The sequence below is a fragment of the Alligator sinensis genome, unplaced genomic scaffold (genome assembly GCF_000455745.1).
Source record: "Alligator sinensis unplaced genomic scaffold, ASM45574v1 scaffold134_1, whole genome shotgun sequence".
Taxonomy (NCBI): Eukaryota; Metazoa; Chordata; order Crocodylia; family Alligatoridae; genus Alligator; species Alligator sinensis.
This window is the reverse complement of record NW_005841920.1, coordinates 3,785,286-3,805,640: the sequence shown is the minus strand read 5'-3', so window position 1 is coordinate 3,805,640 and position 20,355 is coordinate 3,785,286. Positions and strand designations below refer to the sequence as shown.

General features: G+C 39.5%; 1 protein-coding gene across 1 annotated transcript in view; it reads left to right on the top strand.

The window, feature by feature from the left end:
• Positions 1-20,355, top strand: part of CLOCK (clock circadian regulator) — a 109,693-nt gene that overhangs the window by 2,180 nt on the left and 87,158 nt on the right. The gene's annotated exons all lie outside the window — the stretch shown is intronic.

Here is a 20,355-nt window from a genome sequence, read left to right as displayed (position 1 = left end):
CGGGGTGGCAGGACCCGGACCCTTTGCGTGCTACGGGACGGGCCAGTCGGCAAAACGCGTCGCGTGCGCCGCGCTTCACTTCAAAGCACTTTTCCTGTATTTTTGCATTTGTTGGAGGATTTTTTGCCTCATCCTTTTATAGCGTCCAAGCAGAGAGACTGCTTCAGGAAGTTGAAAGGTGACTCCAGAGCATGTTTGTTAGGTTCTTTTAACTTTTCAGACGCTTACTGAGAGAGACTGAGATGCGCTCGTGTGCATGGTGATGCAGTGCTTCCTGGGGAGGGGGAATTGCTTTGCCTTGTTCTAGATTGGCATGAACAACAGCACATACTTCTAATAGCCGGGATGAATCTTCCTGCAGCCCGGCCTCATTCATTGCTCCTTTCTGCTGCCTTACCCATGTGTGCCAAGAAGAATAAGTCCCTGTGTTAAGTTCTTCCATTATGCAGTTTGTTTATATTTTCCTCTTTGTAAATTATATTCTTAGGACTGCTTAATCTCCCTCTGGTGGCTGATTGAAGATTTACAGCTCTAAAATGTAAATAAAGACTATGGGAGGCTGGTTATCATTTCAAACTTTGCTCTAGGCTAATGTTCTGCCTCTGGCACTGCTTCCTTAAGGTCTGTGGGATTCTGTGCAGAGATCCACTGCGTGTAGGAAACAGTGCTCATCCTATGAACATTTTTGAGAATTTGAATTTTCTTCCTGCTCTAAAATAAGACAAAAAAATCCCCTTCAATTTTTTGCAAAAAGAGAGGGGAAAAAAAGGCCAGCTTCAGTTCAGGGACATTCGGTCAAAATGGGACATTTTAGAAAAAGTGCTTTAAAATTGTCAGAATTTTGTAAGTGGAGACAGATCTTTTCATGTGGATAGTTTTGGCCTTGATGAATTGACATTGTCAGATGAGAAATGTTTTCTCTGAAAATTTCTAGTTGTAGGGTACTTTGCATTGTATAACCTTACCTTTTGAATTCTTTTTCTCTAGGTAACGAGTGATGTGTAAGCCCATATCCTTCATCTATATATTCATAATGCACAGATTTTTTTTCAAAAGGGTTTTAAGAAACAATTAGAATAATGAATACACTTCAGCGAGGTCTGCCTTGAGAAATCTAAGTATTCTTAATATGCAGATATGTTGCCACTGGAGTGTTGACCATAGGGCTCTTCTATTCCCTGTATAGCTTTGAGAGAAGCATGACTATGTTATGCCAGTTGTCATAGGTGCTCTTGTATCTGACTGATCAAGAGCAAATCTTCATAGGTTGCTGTCAGGATAGTATTCTGCTTTGGCTTGAAAATTAATGCTTTAATATGGCATTTGAAAGAGAATGCCTGCAATAGTGAGGGGCAGAAGCAAAATTAGATCATTGTTTTAGTAACATTAGGCTTGGACATTAGAAGAGTTGGAGTAAAGAAGAATATGTGGTTAGTGCTCCAGCTTAGTTTAACATATTGAATTTAATTCCCAAATGGGACCCTCAGATTCAGGAAAAGTGAATAGTTAAATCATCAAATTCTCCCTAATACAGAACTGTATCTCAGTGACATACAGCGTTCTTATGTTTTAGTTTGAATTTTAAAATATTTTGGAGCACAAAGGTATGAAGTGATTTTAGTGATGTCAGATAAAGAGTTTTGCTTGTGAGGCTTTATATTTCCCTCGTTCAGTGATGATTCATATTTCCGTTGGCTAGGCAAAGTTTATTTGTTTTTTTGTTATGTTATCATCATAGTAAATGAGAGTAATTTGGTGATAAATGCAGTTACACGCTTTAGGTTTCAGATCACTTTGATATCTATAGTTTCATTGCTTGTTTGTATTCATTTAGCTATGAAATACAAATATTATTGATTTGTTTTTTTCTGTTGTTTAAATTTAGCAGCTTCAGTATACATGCTAGTAGACAGGATATGGTAACTTTGTGACAAATTACTCAACAAGTATGTTTTAATAAAAATTCAAAAACACCAACTTGATCTGATTACATTTGCTTGTGATTGTAGAGTAATACTTAAACAGGTTATTATTTTCTTTGGCATTTGGAATATGCTTTTATTTTTAAATAACTGTTGCCTGTTTCTCATAACTTAATTTTTTCTGTAATAGTGATTAAAAAGACTTTATTGGAAATGTAACCCCTTTTTGTATTAGAGCTGTGTATCTTCCTAAAACCTCAGATATTTGGAAGACTTTAGGCTTTAAAAATTGCCATAGTGTAGGTGGGGTGGGAAGCACCACAAATTACTAAAGTTGCCCAGCATTTCCTGCTATAAGTCTCTGTTTTCATTTGTTCTTAACTTTGCCAAACTTTAACTGTTTGGGTTGAAATTTTCCATGTTGCATGTCTGACTCAGATTGATCTTTAATTTTTTTTATAGCCAAGATGGCGTAGCTATTTCTAACATCAAGCCTAGGATAAAAAAAGCATTTTTCAAAACTAAGAAATAGCTTCTTTGGAACAATCCATGTTCCTTAGGAACTTGGAATTTAGCAGGAGGATGACATTTGTATTAGGAGTGTGACGTTTGTTATCCTTGTGAATATCCATCCGAATCTGGCTCACTTACAAGCCTTTGAAAAATGGCAGGTTTCACTTTTTCAGTAGAGAGTTAATAAAGCTAAAATCTGCAAAGATTTCATCCTCTCTGAGCATATTTGAGCCCCTTGCAGCTTCAAGTGTTGACTGCACTGCTTATACAGTGTCTCCTAAGAGCTCATAGATGTGACTGGACTGCACATGTGCCATTCCCAGCAGAGTGACTGAGTATGCTGCTTCCCTTTACAGCTAGTCTAAATAAAGTGCATGGTGTACACAATACCTAAAGGGCTGAACCCTAGACCAGAAGGCAGAAAACCTCATTCAGTACATATGATGTACCATATTTTGGGAGTGGATCTGGATTTTGTAGTGATAGAGAATGTTATCCAATTCATTTGGTGCAGGATTTGAAAGTGTGAGGTGGGAAAAACCTTGGATCTCAGGAAGAGAGAGGATGTTTTGTGATCAAAGCAGTTGAATTCTGCCCTGGAGAATTGCATTGGACTCTGTGCCTCTGCCCTAGAATTCATGTGTGATGTACAGGCAAGCTTAGTTCTGTGATATATCTTATCTTTGAGTATTTAACTGTGATTGCAATACTTTTTATGTGTATTAACATATTTACTTGAATACAGGATGAGGTTCCCCCTCCCAATTAACATGAAGGAAAAAGCCATTTGTCTTACTTTTGCATACAAAGAAACCTCATTAAATATATTGTTTATCATGAAACTGCTGCCAAAAGTAGCATGTGCTCAGTAATAGAAATCAACTATGAAGTTAATTAAGTGCAGTCAACACTGAGCATGACTATAAAATACTTGGGCCGTATTGGGCAAACATGCTCATGGAAGCCAGCACAAGGATAGCTTAGTGCGGCCTATCTGAATGAGATGTATGCAAGTGTCTATTGAGCACAGTTCCCTCTCAGTGCTGACTTTTTCAGATCATGGTGATCCACTACATTACATACATTTCTATTTCCTCTTTACCCTTACAGCTGAGCTGAGCCTTTCTTTTCCATTTCCAATGATTCCTTTTTCTTCATCAACCTTAAGGGCATTTTTACACATGCTGTGGGATGCAGTGCCAGATGCTTTAAATAGTGAAGTGCGCTAATTAAAAGTGTCTGCATGTCACATGTATCAGTGTCACTGCATGTCCCTGCACTGAAAAACTGGCAGTGGGTTGCTTTGAACTAAAGCTCATCGAATGTGATTTATTTCAAAGTGTGCCGCCACCATTTTTTCACCACGCACATGTGCAGCGATGCTGATACATGTGACATGGAAGGCTGCCAGAATGCATCAATTTCCGTGCTCCAGCAAACTCGATTAATTGAGTCTGCCCTGACACACTGGATTTCCAGTACGTCAGAGCAGGCTCTGGGCATGTGTATAGGAGCCCTAAATGTCTGGCAAACCTCACTAGATGGGGCCCCAGACAGCTCACCCAGAATCCCTCTGTCGTCCCCTCGCTCAGCCTGTTGATACGATTAGTTATGCCCCTGCCCTCCATGAGGTGAATCCAGACAAAGTTGCCCTGTGCTTCATCTGCATATGCATTTTTGGAGGATCCCAGGATTTATGACATAAACACCACGTTCCAGTTGTGAGTGGGAGGCTAATTAGTATGTGGATCCTTTGTGAGGGGTATCTGGAGTTATACACATATAATGAGCAGTGCTGAGCTGTAGGGTCACCATGGCTTGAAATGATGTTGACTTTGCTGGGGCCCAGCCTAATGAACTACATTGTAAATCATGAGCCTTTTGGCTTTGGACTAATATCATGGGTAGTCCTTTGTGTAATGGCAATGGTTTGAAGGGAACAGTGATGGATGCATGAGCATGTGGGAGCGTGGGTGCACAGTGTGATCTTTATAATAGGACTAAGAATGATGTAACTGTAAACGTGTGTTTTTGGACTATCAAGTGAACCATAGGGGTCACAAGACAGGTTGTTAGAGTTGCAGTTATATATATATAATAAATAATTTTGAAAAAAAAAAGTTTGTACCAAAGTGGGACTTAGGCAGAATTTAGGTGTCCAAATCAAGAACTCTAATCCTCATAACTCTTGTTATAAGGTTTCTGTTCCCACAGGGACCTAAGTTTTCATCAGTAAAGTTTTCTAAGTGACTAAAGCTTTCCTTCTACATATGCTCCAAACTGCTGCAGTCATGTCAGATTGGTAGCTAAGACTACCTGGGATCCTCAAATAGGCATTTTCCACTTGTCTTTTTGAGGGGCTCTGTCTGGTACAGCTGGATGTGCTCACAACACACCTAATGAATGCTTACAGGCTGTGTACAAATTAGTGCAGTGGCTGTTGCTTTTATTAAAGAATAGGATTGCAGGAAGAAGTTGTAGTGATGCCTCTCCTTATACAGTAGTTTATTGGTTCTTTTGAAGCTGTTCCATTGTGTAGAAAAGAATTAAAGATTCATTGGACGAGCAAGCGAGGGTGCAAAAATTGTTGAACCATTTAACAATGAGGAGGGGCCCTGCCTCAAGGACTGTTGCTGTATTTTATCCCCTGGTTGTTTAAATGCGAAGTATATAAGCAGTCTTTGGAGCCTGTATATTGAAACTGGAACCTAGAACTCCCCTCTCCCTAACACTAGAGAGTTATGAAATCACTCTTAATGCTTTGCAACAGAGCTGTCTGACTGGTGGCCCATGGACCACATGCATACTGTGAGGGGTTAATATGTGGTTCCCAAGTTCCTACCTGACTGCACCTGTCCCTATAGCTCTGGCTGTGGCAGCTGCTAGATTTTCCTGGTTTCCCCTCCCTCTCTTGTCGTCCGTATCTTGTAATTGGGACAGTCTGAGGGGTTGGGGGAGTTTGCAGCTGGAACACCCGTGGTACTGCAGGGGAGCCTGCAGTCAGGGAGTTAAAGAGGGAGGGATGGGGCACTTGTGCATGCAATTAAAAGTCATATATCTCTTCTCTTTGTTATGGTGCCTAAGCTGTGGTGGGACAGGAGATGCATCCCTTGCTTCAGGATTTCCGATTGCCTACTTTAAATGGCTTCCTGATATTGTGAACCCCCTGTTGATGTACCTAACTCTTTTTCATTAAATAGCAAGTGTAGTCTCTCAATTCAGGGCTGTGGGTGCCCCTCCAGAACCCAGTGGTTTTAAAACTTTCTTCAGTTTTGTCCACTCTTAAGTTTGATATATAACTGTGTATTCACAGACATTTTGTTCAATATCTTCATCTATGACCTGGAAGATGGCAGAGAGTGCACCCTCAGCAACCTTGCGGATGACACCAGACTGGAGAGGGGGGGTAGTAGATACACTGGAGGCGGGTAGGGCTAGGATTCAAAGTGACCTAGATGAATTGGAGGATTGGACCAGAAGGAATCTCAGGAGGTTCAACAAGGACAAGTGCAAAGTCCTGCACTTAGGACCAAACAATCCCATGTACTGGTACAAGCTGGGGGCTGACTTGCTGGGCAGCAGCTCTGCAGGAAAGGACCCAAGGGTTACAGTGGACAGTAAGCTGAATATGAGCCAGCAGTGTGCCCTTGTTACCAAGAAGGCTAATGGAATACTGGGCTGCATTGGTAGGTGTGTTGTCAGCAGGTCAAGAGAAGTGATTATTCCCCTCTCTTCAGCACTGGTGAGGCCACATGTGGAGTACTGTGTTCAGTTTTGGACCCCCTGCTACAGAAAGGATGTGGGAAAATTGGAGAGAGTTCAGCAGAGAGTGACAAAAATGGTGAGGGGGATGAGGGACATGACATGATGAGAGGCTGAGTGAACTGGGCTCATTTAGTCTAGAGAAGAGGAGACTGAGAGGGAATTTAATAGCAACCTTCAACTACCTGAAGCGGGGTTTGAAAGAGGATGGAACTAGACTGTTCTCAGTGGTGGCAGATGACAGAACAAGGAGCAATGGTCTCAAGTAGCAGCAAGGGAAGTTTAGGTTAGATATTAGAAAGAATTTTCTCGCTAGGAGGGTAGTAAAATACTGGAACAGGCTACCCAGAGACGTGGTGGAAGCTCCATCATTGGAGGTTTTCAAGACCAGGCTGGGATAGGATGATCTAATTGGAGATGGTCCTGCTTTGAGGTCCCTTCTAACCCTAACTTTCTATGATTCTATTCCTGTGAGCCAATGTTATGAATAATAAAAAGAACTCTATAACAGCACTGTAATCTATCCAGCAACCTCAGAGATATTGTACTTGTGCATCATTTCTTCTTTTTCCTCCATTTATATTTTCCCTTTCTCATTTTTTCCTCTTGTGTATCCTCTAGACATTTGCTGCATATCCTCATGGATATGGCATAGAGTGCACCCTCAGCAACTTTGCAGATGACGCCGGGCTGGCAGGGTAGTAGATACACTGGAGGATAGGGCTAGGATTCAGAGTGACCTAGACAAATTGGATGATTGGAACAGATGGAATCTCAGGAGGTTCAACAAGGACAATTGTAAAGGACAAGTTCAACAAGGACAAGTATACCCCACATGGGTATACCAACCACAATTTGGAAAAAAACTAATTTAGCCTTTAGTCACCATCTAAGGAAGCATATGTTATAAGAAACTGATCTAACAGAAATTCTTTCCCAAGTAGTTTTATTACTGAAATAGTCCTGTTGCCTTCAGTGTGACTACAGTGCCTGAATAGGATTCTCTGCATGAGAATTAACATTAATATTCAGAAGGTGAAGGTCATCCAGCATTGGGCTTCTAATGAGCAGTCCCCAGCTCCAGTAATCCAGATCCACAGTGAAACAAGTATGTTGAGTATTGCCTGTACCTCAGAAGCCATCTCTCACTGAAGGGTGACATCGACAAAGAAATCCAACATCATCTCAAATGTGCAAGTGCAGCCTTTGAACGCCTCAAGAAATGGATGTTTGAAGATCGTGACTTCAGATCCGGAACCAAACTCATGATTTGTCAAGTAGTCGTGATCCGCACCTTACTGTACAGAGCAGAGACATGGACAGCGTACAGGTTAGGAAACATCTAAAGTTGTTGGAAAAGTACCATAAATGCTAGGGGTGTGCGAAGCGGGTACTATTTGATTCGGATTCGGCCTGAATCGGGGACAGTGATTCAATTCATTGATTCGGATCACTGCCCCCGATTCGATTTGGCCAAATCCGAATCTCATGATTCGATGTTGATTCAGAGAATCAGTGATTCAGACATAGACACAGCTTTAAAAACTTTTTCTACATACCTTGAGGTAGCAGGTGTGGCTCGTGATCACTGCAATGCTGGGGTGCATGGACCGTCCTACAGGAGTACGGGGGGGCCCTCCATGTGCTCAGCGGTGAACTTGGAAGTGTTCCAAAAGTACTTCCGGTCTACTTCCTGGTCTGCCGGGGAGCGTGCTGGGGTGCCCTCCCACACCTCCCCAGCTTAGCCATTGGCCATAGGGGGACCCCGAGTGCCCCCACCAGACCCAGGAGGCACCAGTCACTGAGCTGGGGGTAGGGGGAGTGCAGGGGGACCCCCCAGTTCACTGGTGGACCCAGAAGTGGACCAGAAGTGCTTCTGGTCCACTTCTGGGTCTGCTGACGAATGCGCTGGGGAGCCCCCTGTGCTTCTGTGGGACACTCCATGAGCCCCAGCATCGCAGCACTCACGAGCCCCTGCTACCTAGAGGTATGTAAAAAAAACATTTAAAGCTGTCTCTATGTCCGAATTGCCAAATCTCTCCGAATCGAATTGGAACCCTCCGAATCGATTCAGAGAGATTAAAGAGCCCTCTGATTCGATTTGAATTCGGAAATTCGTCCACCAAATCAGGCCAAATCTCTGCCGGATTGAATTAGGGATCAAAGCTTTGCACAGCAGAAGATCCTTCTAATCCAATGTGAAGACAGATGCACCAACGTTAGCGTCCTCCTGCAAGCAAACACCACAAGTATTTAGGCAATGATCATCTGACATCAGCCTCACTGGGCTGGCCATGTAATCTGGATGTCTGACTCCAGACCCCTGAAGCAAGTTTTATTCTCCTAGCTCAGTCGAGGCGTATGCTCAGGAGGAGGGCAGAGAAAGTGCTTCAGGGACATCCTCAAGGCCAACTTTAAAAAAAAATGCAGTGTCAATGGCAACTTGTGGGAGACTATTGCTGAGGACCGCCCCAAATGGAGGAAGTGTCTGCTGTAAGGATCTCGGTACTCTGAACAACCTCATGACAACAACAAGAGATGGAAAGGCGGGAGAAGCAGAAATAGTGTTATGGACCAAATCAAGAATCTAGCACTGCCCACCCCACACAGGAACATGTGTCTGAACTGCAGTAGTCTGTTGATCCTGGATAAGCCTCATCAGCCATTTTTGGACACACAAATAAGACAATCATTCTCAACTGCGAGGGATTGCTGAAGAAAAGACTCTGTGCTTGAATAGAACTCTTTGTGTGAATTTGTAGGATTGGACCTGATTGAAGTTTACACAAAAAATGATAGGTACCAAAGGAGGGAGGAGAGTGGGTGGGAACAAGGATTCAGAGGTTTAGCTTAGTTTATGATTGTGGTTGCTCTTACCACAAATATTTTCCTAGTGCTTGTTCTTAATATTTTTAGTAACTTATTTTGTTTTGTCCATGTTTTTAATACAAAAGTGGTGGAGAAGAGTGGGGATAAGATGAACAGTGTTGACCAGTGCAGAAGTGAAGTGTTATAATAGCAGTAGGTATGGTGAGGTTGGGCCCATAGTTTGTGAACAAGGAAAGTGCTTGATGTAATGCAGAGTATCGGTCATTCTAAAGCTGGTAGAGTTTGTCAAAACAGCAACAGTAAATAAGTTTACTTGAACAAGGCAAATAGCAGCAGCACTGCAATATAACAGTTGATTAAATGGCACTAATGTATATTTTATGAAAGTTTCTGAATAGCTGTAATGGTTCAAATAAAGACAGTATTACCAATAATGAAAACAGTAAAGCCACGACTTAAAAGGCAAGTTTTCTGTGGTTTCAGTTAACTACAGAGTAAAATCTCCAATGATATGTAAAAGTGAAAGAAACTAAGTCTTAATGGGTGAGTCAAGTTTATAACCCCCAATTCAGTGAATGAAAGTGATGCCTATTATCTGCAGACAAGGTTCTTTGGGTAAACGTGATATCTTTTATTTGACCAACTAAATAGTTGGAAAAATAGTTCTGGTACGAACCCTGAAAGCTTGCAAAGAACAATTTTCCAACTATTTAGTTGGTCTAATAAAAGATATCACATTCACCCAAAGAACCTTCTCTGCCTATGTCCTTAGACCAACATGGCTACAACCAACAGCTGTAATGTCTATTATCTTGTATTCTATTATTTATAATGGTGGCATTCCCAAAATTGAAAGTATAGAAACTTGAGGTCAGCTATAGTCACATAAAAATTACTTTCAACTTTTACATTTTTCCCCGTTCCTAACATTAATTTCTTATTTCTTGTAGAAATATTAAATATTTGTCTTGCAGAAAGATGCACGGACATGTGTAAGATCTCTGTATAGTGGTATTTTTATTTGTATTTGCCATCTCTTTAAAAATATCTGAAAATATACATAGCTTTCAGTCACAGCTATGACTTGTGCCTGCCTGATCATTTCATAGGGAATATTTGCTGCTTTGGCACATGAATTGGCTCAGCAGTTTGTAAGATGGACCAGTTGCAATCAAGTGACTTATCTTGTGATATATTTGGGAGCTGTTGTTTGCAAGCTGAAAGCTGCTCTTTTTATCTACTGTTTAAAAAGTGTTAGTATTGCCAATACCACTGTAAGCTACTATGAGAGTTAAGTGTCACATATGCCTATAGTGGGTGACTAGAGTATTACAAAAATAAGGGGCTTAACGTCCATTTGAAGAAGGAAGACTAGACAGTTTTTAGTGGGGAGACTTGCTGCTTTTAGATACCAGTCAGTTTGCCTAAAATAATTTTCATGCTTAATTAAGCTATTCATTCCAGTTTTTCCCACTTTTGGGGGAAAACATATTTTTTACTAATTTATTTATCTGCCTGCACACATCCCCCATCTTTCTTATTTGTGCAAGGGTTAAATTATTCCATACTTGTTTCCTCTCCCCCCCTCCACCTTTTTTTTTGTCTCCTTCCAGCAAACTCCTTGGGCATCTGCCCATGTTTCGTTTCTTGCAGTCCAGTTTGGGGTATTATAGCTTAAAACATTTCTTTTTAGCTCAGACTAATCTTTATGAGCTGCAAGAAAGGATGATGAATAGATTACTTTAAGTGTCCTGATTACAAAAGTATTATCTTATGTGTTAATTTGAACTTTATGTCAAGGTGCTCTAGCTATATTACTAGTACTAGATTTAATATTGTTTGTTCAGCCTATTGGTAAAGTAGTTTATATAATGGCCAATAATGTTTTGGCTTGAGGTGGTTAAGCAGGCATCCAGGATTGTCCAAAAGTATAGGGACACATACATTTCTAGTTAAAATTAAATGTGAGGAGCAAAAATGTTTCCTCTTAATTCGTTTCACAAAGGATAGTTGTTTGTGTAAGCAAGATATTTCCTTGTGTTAATAAGCATCTTATTTTTCTAGCTCAGAAAAGATTGTTCAACCTGTTATGATTCTGCCTTTATTTATTGGATTCTTAAAATCAAAGTCCTGAATATAATTACTTCGAATCATAATGCTAGAGAAGGATGTCTGCATATGAATGCCAATTGCTTGGAGTAACTTGTGATCTACATACTTATTGTGGAAAGTCTGTACAAAAACTATTCTTGAGAAATGAAATTATACTATGGGGAAGGGGCTTTAGGGGCCCTTGATAAATAAGAAAATTTGAGAGATCAGAGAAATCGGAAAATATATTTCACCAAAACCTTCTAGCTTCTCTTAATTCTGAAGACACTTGAAAATCTTTCCTCATCAAAAGCTGTAGGGGTAGAAAGGGAGTCTTTTAATGATAAAGTTGTATGTGACGTTACTGTTGAACTCCACAATGTCCTTTTATTACCAGACAAGATGGTTGTTTCTCTAATTCAAAGGCTAGACTAACACATGACGTCTACCTGAACCACATTAAATCTCTATGTTCTGATTTGTATATTCTGTCTTTCTAACCTGCATCTTTTTTCCAGTGCTTTGGGATAGATTCAAAATTGACAGCATCAATTTATAGTTTAAATTTGACGCACAACTTTCAACAATAAAGGTGGCATTACATAGAGAACTCTGACAATTTATCAGACATTAATGGCTACAGGGCATGTAGTTTTTTGAGGGTTTTTTTGCTAGTAAGATGGCAGATGTTAGTGTTAAAAGATGACTCCTAAAAAGATGCTCTAGTATAGGCTCCTGGAAGCCTGGTGCTTCCAGACTGCAGTTGTTGTAGTGCATGCCATGTGCTATAAGATATACATGGCTCCCTGTGTACTGTAAGATGAGGTGGGGGAGCTTGGATTTTTTAATGGCATATAGCTCCCTAACCATGAAAGATATTGGGATTCTCCTTTCTTCTTCTTTCTTGCTTGTCTTGGCAGTACCCATATCTCAGAGTTACCCATATCTTCTGTCTTTTGTAAATCTCACATTGAAATTTACCTTACTGCAGTCAGCTACTAGATAATTTTAAATTGTAATGGAGGATGCTAGTCCAAGTTTCTGTTTAGCTGGCAAAAATAGTGTCAGGCAGTTTCAAGGAATACAGTCCAGCAAATATTGATCTTTTATTACCTCTCATTAATTTTCCAGGTATTCCACGCTCATCATTTGCCAATATATTTTTAAGCCATCAGTAAACAATAACACATTTAAGTTAAATGATGTGCTGAAATCAAATCCACTAACTTCAAACCAGACTTTGGACATTCTATTTTAAAATATTATTGTGAGCCCACAAAATTGTATTGTGGCTTTGCGTTCTGTTTTTTTAAACTGGTTTTCATTGTAACAACTACTACTCTAAAAGAAACAAGATTTTCCTCTTTCTGCATCAGCCGCAGAGCAAGTAGCTACATGAATTACAGTCGAGTGAGTTATCAAGGACTGCCAGACTAAAGAGAAAAAAAGATTTTTCCCCCCTTCCTATGCTGTCAGTTTTCATAGAATGATTCAGTTTGATAAAGCTTGTTTTTTGCCTACCCAAAGCAAACCTCTTTTGCATATGTATAACTGAGCTACATATAGCAGTATCATGGTTGAGCCTGAGACTAGGATAATATAATAAGCACTGCAGATAACCAGCACCATTTCCAGTAATTTTGGTTAAATGTTCTTTTAGCCTGAAATTTTCATGCTCACTGCAGTTGGGTCCAGGGAGATTTTTTTTTTTTTTAAACAATTGAATGTGGTGCTTTTTTCTATAATGAGCATGGTCTTTTAAAGTGGTGTCTTTTTCTTTTTTCCATCTCCCACCTCAGAAGCAGAATGTCTATTAAACATTTATATGTTGCTTAACATTGCATGGTGCTTCAGAGATTCAAAAGACATGATTCCTGTCTTAAAGAGCTTGTGATCTACATTTGACTAATATAGAATGTGAAGAAAAAAGGACATGTATTAAAATGAATAAATGAGCCATCATGAGTGAATCGTGCAAGTTGACATTTGTAAGCAGAGAATGAGAGAGGGAGGAACAGAGAATGTAGAAGGAGAAAATAATGAAAAGCAAGGCCAAAGGAGTGGAGGGGTTTGAAGAAGTGTGGATGCCTGGCAGGTGGGAAACAGGATGTTGTTTCAGATTTAGAAATTCGGTGAAAAGTCACATGAGTAGGTGAAAGCAATAAAGAAAGAAATTGGGAGATTATGGGAGATGTAGAAAGGAAAAGAGCTATGATGTTAGAAATGATGTTGAAGAATTTGACGTACGTGAAAAGAGACAATAGGAGACAATAAAGTATCTTGAGGGTATAAGAGGTCAAGAAAGAAAGCACAGGGTTATTATTGTGTTGAGACCTGTTTTAACTTCTTTAAAAACCTAGGAAGTTCAGATGCCAACATATATTGTCTAAAAGACTAATTGTGAAACAAGGGGGCAAAGATTTTTTTGGTGATATCTTTTATTGGACCAGCTGTATAGTTGGGAGAGATGTTAGACAAGCGTTGGAGCGCAGGATGCCTTTCTTCTTGTATTGTGTTTGAACTATAGAATAAGGAGCATCTATGACTGGAAATTCAGTTCAGGCTTAACTCTTATCTTATATCCAGCTCATCATTTACATAAACCTGACACCATTTTACTGATTTATCTCACCTTACCTATATTTTAATACAATTCATACATTTATACATCAAAGTGACATGCTGACAAAATGACTGAATCACTACCAATATTTAATGCAAGTCAGAGTTTTAAGAGATGGTCTCTCACTACCTTTAAATGAAATTGGCTTTTAATTATGTGGGTTAAATTGTGGTTTCCTTTGCATGCACACACTTAAAATAGTTTATAGTTGTCTTACTTATATAGTTTAATGTCTTCACATTGTTGACATCATCAAAAATTAGAAAAGGATCATATGGCAAACCTGCACAGACCAGCTTTAAAAAAGTACCAGAACTTTCCCTTATCCCATAGACTATTTTTAGGTATGTTGTTTTGTCCTACATTATAGTGTGATCTATAATGCAAAAGTAAAGCCATTTTTTTATTTGAAGATGTGTTTGTCTGTATTATGCCAATGTGAGAACCAGTAGATGGGTAAGTGACAGTGGCCTGTCTGTAATCTGTTTAGACATATCCAGTCTATGTACGCTGTTTCCCCAAGCATTGTCATTTTCCATCTGTGCCTCTCCTGGTCCTTTGGCTTGTTTTTTTTTTTTACTTATGTGTTGGGTAGCAGGGAGAAAAGGGTGCTCTAGGGATTACTTGTGGACAAACGTCTTCAAGCTATCAACTACCTGAGGGAATCTATTGATTAAATACATAGAGACCACTAATAGTAATGGGCTTTTATAAAGTAAAAAAAACCATGGTGTAATGCCCTGAAGATTACACAAAAGCGGAATTAGGGTTGGATAAAAGTGATCAATTTATATGATAAAATTAGACCAAATTTATATGCAGGCATGGGTACCATCTGCCTTTGCATGTTTTCAGGTGCAATGTAAAGATTCTTTATTTAAAAAAAAATCAAACTTTGTACATAGGAGCAAATGTTAGCTGTATAAAATATGTAGCTGATCCTATTGGGTCCGGAAACACTAAGGAACAGACTTCTTGTTTTCTTTGTTAGTGCAAAGCTGAGTAACATCAGGATAGCCATAAACTTTCCTTAGGGTAAGAGCGCCATTTTAGTCTAGGTCCTGGTAATGTTACTCCTTTGTGGAACTTCTCTTTAGTTTTGAGATATTTTTTTTCAATAATTGTGGTTTAATGACAAACATTTCAAAATTGGTCAAGTCTGTTTTTGTGTCTTTTTGGCAAGCAGAAATCTCTCTCATGTTTTGTCTTTTTCAAGGATACATAAAAAGGGGTTATCTGAAACCCTCACTAAGAAAACAAGTGCAAATGAGAAGTTAGCCAAAACGTTGGAAATAACTTATTATGTAGATAATAAAACATGATGGAACAGAACCACAGTGCATTTACATCAAATATGTCAGTTCCAGTTGATTTCATTTGTGGATAAGATTGATGCAGGTTTGCTCAGAACTCAGGCCCTAGTTTCTTGGTAGTGCTTTTCTCATGCTACAAAAGTTTTCTTGTATAGATCTCATTGCAGGTTCGGTGCCACCATCATAAGTAAGCTCTAACCTATTTTGGTGTGCCCCACTCATGCGGCGCCCGTGAAATGTTTGTATAAAAACCAAGCACACACCAGTGACACTTTTTAAAATGGAAAACAGAATTTCACTAAATATATAGTAGACTTTAAAAAGTTGGTTATGTCCAACTCTCAGTAGAAGTATTTTAAGATAATTTTTTAGTTTGTATCTTTACTTTTACCCCTTTGTTGGGGATGCCAGCAGCTTCATTTTAGAAGTTTTGCACATCTACTTTATCCTTTAATTTTAGCTGGAGCTATGGGTGCTGGGTGCTTCTGAGAAATCAGGTTCTGCAAGTATGTGAGAACTAGAGATGAGATGGCCAACTGGATGATGGAGAGGTAAACAAAGAAACTGCTGCACAAGATGCCCTAGTTCAAGAACATTCTCAAATCTTGTTTCAAGCTCTGAGGAGAGATGGTTGAGATTTCAAGTGACAGTGATTGTGTGTTTTTTGTTATCACTTGCTGGCGGAGTTGTGGAGTATCACTGGTATCGGGGAGCCACAGCCAGTCAGGGAAAAGGCACCTTTGCTTTGTAAATAGAATAGAAAGGGTTAAAGAATGTATTGTCGAATTGGAGGGTTATGGAATACCTGGAAACCTCATTTGAGTGATTGCCAAGTGAGGCTGAGTACTTTGTCCTTGAATAGCTGTGCAAGAACAGGAAGAAAGAAAGAGGTTATTGAATTGTTTTGCTAACTTAAAAATGAATTGCGTGCTAGGAAACCTCTGAAGGTTGCAATAAGGATCTGCAGATATTAGTTCTTTTAAAGTAATAATGCAGTTGGTTCAGGGTAAATACAATTAATTAAATAATAGTTTCAGTATTTCCGGTGACACATTTCCAGTATCTTCTAATAGGTTTTAGAAGCTGAAAACCGACAGGATAGCTATATATATAATAAGAATCTTAAATGAAGAATGCATTAATAAAATGGGTAAAAATTTAAGAAAATGCTTTACTGATCTTCCTTTTATTCCCTGTTAAGATTTTTTTCAATAGCTAGAGGAGATTGGAACTTCAAGCAAGGATTATAGAAAACCTTGTCTTCCTTACCTCAGCACTTTAGCTCCAGTTCTAAACCCTCTGGTTCTATTTGCTTTTAATTTGTCTTTCTGCTCACAAATTCAAGACTAAAATAATTGTGTCAGCCTTAAAATATACTTCATTATACCAAAAAAATCCAAATTAAGTAAGTAAAAGTTGGTCATATTTTATTGGGCTTCTCCAGCTGATAATTCTAAGTATGCCATTTGCTGAACAGAGTACCATTTTACTCTGAATTTTGAGGGGCTTGCATATAGATCCTGGTTCTTGCAAAGATTTAGGCATATGCTTACTGTATGGATTGTCAATAGTTCTTTCAACTTCAGTTGAACAAGGGCATGTTTGCACTAGCTTCAGGCTGAGCCTGGGAATGCTGCTGGCATGCAAGCCCTACCCACTTGCTTTGCTTTGTGGGCACCAAATCCCAGAAATTAGGCAATGTAGCTGCTTTTGTGCAGCCCTAAATGTGCACCAATGAGCATGCCTGAGACGGGGAGTCTGAGTGTGGCTCTGAGCACTCTTCTTCTGGAGTCTCTTCAAAATCCTGTTGATTTCAGTGGTCTTTGGATGAGGTCCCAAAAACTTGAGGACCTTTCATCTCAATTATTCTGTAAATCTTATGGGGTTTTTTAAACAGAGCATGGGGTAGACAACTTTTAAAAGCACAAGACTCGCCATTATCCTTACATGCCTAATATGAAAAATCAACTGACATTAGAGCTAAAATATACATAATTATACCATGAAACCAAATTTTAATTGAATATTTAAAGCTAAAATGCAGACTTAAGAGATGTGTGATATAGACAGTTAATTTCTCAGGTTTCTACCTATGAAATTAGATGCACCACAGCATTACTTATTAAATAAATAATTTTGACAAATAATTGAGATATTATTAAATAATTATTTTAAATACCATTCAGCGAGTCCTGATAGTAGTATTTATGTTGATATTTTTTCCTTCTTTCTCTCTCTTGGCTTCATGCCTTGTTTTCTTTTGAGATCCTATGGTGCGACTTTTCTGGGGTTATGTAGGAGGTCAGCTACAGAACTCAGAATATATCTCAAGTCTCTTCTTGGTTTTGTTTTCTAGTGCAATAGGGCCATGATCCTCATTTGAGGCATTAGCATGCTACTGTATTACAAATAATTAATACCCTTTCTCAACTTATCCAGCTCTCCTCTCTTTACTACATTTACTCGAAAATCTGCACTTAGCAGTTGGAAATTTCACTACAGCCAGGAAAAGAATCTGGGTTTCTGAAATCTGGTGGGAGGGTATGTCCATGAAAGTATGATAAACTTGCTGCGTCAAATGTGTAACATTATATGTATGCTACTTTTTCATAAATTGTAATTAGTGCAGAACCTGGGAGAATGAGCTGTGCTGTGGTGGTTTTTTATTTTGCATGTATGGTAATTGGGCCAAGCCAAAATTCAGGTCCAGAACAAAGGCCACAAAATGTAGTAACTGCCCTCCCCCTCAAGCTGGCACCTGTGGTGGTTGCCCCTCCCCACCCCCAAGCCTTTCCTCCTGTGTTACACCGCTGTTTACAATAGCCATATTGTCAAGCATCTCATGTATGGCTCCTGCAGCATTTGACTCTGGATATATCAGAAATACAATAGGTTTTTTCTTTGTGTCTTTAAGAAGCAATTAACCTACCATCTGTATCTTCCCCTTCATGCACGTTGTCCACTTCTGTCCTTTTTTCTTCTCGCCTGTCTTCCATTTCCCTGCTACATGGCAGATTGCAGTGTGAAGGTTGGAATTACCCTCCTGTTAATAGACAGAAGGAGGAAAGTTTCTAAAACATTTTCTGTTTTAATATGGAGTCACAGTATACACACGTTTTATAATCCCTGTTTTAGGAATAAAGGAACTGAAAGAAACCTCCTGGGCCACAGAGTCCAGAGGGTGGTATGAAGTAGACAGCACTGGGAAGAGACAGTTTTATATCCATTTCCAGAGTTTGGCAAATGTATCTTTTCAGAGAGCTTTATATGGTGCTTCCATATGCATATGAAGTACTACATGGCTGTATTTGTGACCATTGTGAAAGTAGGGAGGAAAATATGGTTTACACCTTATTTTTAGGAAAAGCTTAATGGCCCAAGATGATATTCTGAAAAACGAGTAGAAGTTCCTAGGCAAGGAACAGGAGGGAGAGACAGACAAAGAGAGAGAGGTGGAAAAAGCACAAAGTAACTGTGATCTGATTGTCATTCTCTCTCCTTTTTTGAATGAGAAGCAACACTTCTGTATTCGTACCCCTGCTAATATGGTAGTGTAATGATGCATCATGTATAGTTGTCAGTGTTTTGGAAGCTGTTGAGTGGATAGCTCCCCAGATAACCTCTTACATCTTTTCAGTCCATGCACTGAGTGAGTGAGTGGTCGTGATTGAGTGGTCTCATTGCTAAGTTTTTGGAGAGGCCCCCAGTTAAATATGAATCAGGACAGGTTTAAAATGGTATTTTTTTAAGATTGTCCGACAAAAACTGCATTAGTGTAGCCTTAAGGTTGTCTAGTTGTATTTCCTGCCCCTCTTTAAGGGTGAGTTGAACACAAATCAAAACTGCAGACCAATGTACAGAATTGGTCCTTTGGTCCCTAGAGATGATGGTTGCTCCTACATATATCTTGATGCACTCCAGCTGTGCCCACTGTTTCAGCTTTAGTGATTTAAATAGCGGATTAGATGCAGAAGCTTGGCAGAGCTGTCAGTTGATCTGCAGTCCCTGTCCTCAGAGGTCTGCATATCTCTGCCCCTCATGTTATGTTATTGGAGTATACCCATATATTTCCTCCTGGGGTGCAGTTTGTTTCATCTCAGTGATGGGGAATGTACAATGTGTCTCATTAGCAGTGGTTCAGGGATCTTTTTCCCATTGGGACTGGCAGCAGTGAAATGGGTTGTGAAAATGGCCTTTGGGTGGATTAGATGGCATCCTTTGTGTAAGGATAAAGGGTTTATAAAATGTATTGTGTGGGGAGTTGTATTTGTAGACTGTGCTTAGTGTTTGTACAATAAATAGCACGTGTTTAGTGCAGCTTATTTAAACATTTTACATTAGGAAAGAAAAAGTATTAGGCTTTGTTTCATGGTGGTTACATGCCCTTACTCTCCGAGTGCTCTGTACAGTCTGTAAGGCAATGTGCAGGTGTGTGTGTTATGGGAGTACTGGGTCACCACTCAGAAGATAGAGTTAAAGTTGTGCTGGCCTATACCTGGATTTTCTTGTTTTCAAATATTTGGGTTTTTTTGCTGAACTTCGTGATCTGGAAGGGCATGATACAACCATGGAATCTTTACTCTGTATTCATGAAGAAGTTTTAGCACTGAATTTTCAACTTTTTTAAAATGGAAAGAGATTTTTTTAGGAGCAGTTAGGATGCTTGTAGAAAGTGGCCGCGTCTACATGAGACAGTGACTGCACAGTAGTTTGTTACTACTGTGCAATAGCATTGGGTGGCATGAAGCATGATGCGACTTCGCAGTCAGCATCATGAAAAAGCTGTTTGGAAATGCTACTGCACGGTAACTCTGGTTACTGCAGTCATTTAGTACTTGTGTATATGAGTAATGACTTTGCAGTCAGCAGCTCACATAGACATGGCCAGTTGTTAGTTATCTTACAAGTTTATAGTTGATGCAGTACTGTGCCTAGTTACAGGAATGGGAGCTATGTGATTTATAAGCAGTCCTCCTTTGAATCTGAGGCAGTGGATACTGCTGCTTTAACCATAGTGATAGTACTAAGGTGCCCCTTAGTGTCATTGCCATTTTTCCAGAAGAAGGAGTTTTTCTATCACCAGAGCTATGCGCACAATCCTGGATGGCATAAGCCATTCATATCTACCCTGCCTTCAGAAATCATCTTTTTCCTGCAGAGCTATATCCAGAACAGGGGTTTTGCCAATAGAAGATGCAATGGATATGCAGTGCAATTCAGAGTGTAGATAAGACACTAGTTTGGGGAAGGGGCCCTACATATGTTAAATTTCAGTTAAAAAGGTTTAGGTTGTTCTGAGCAT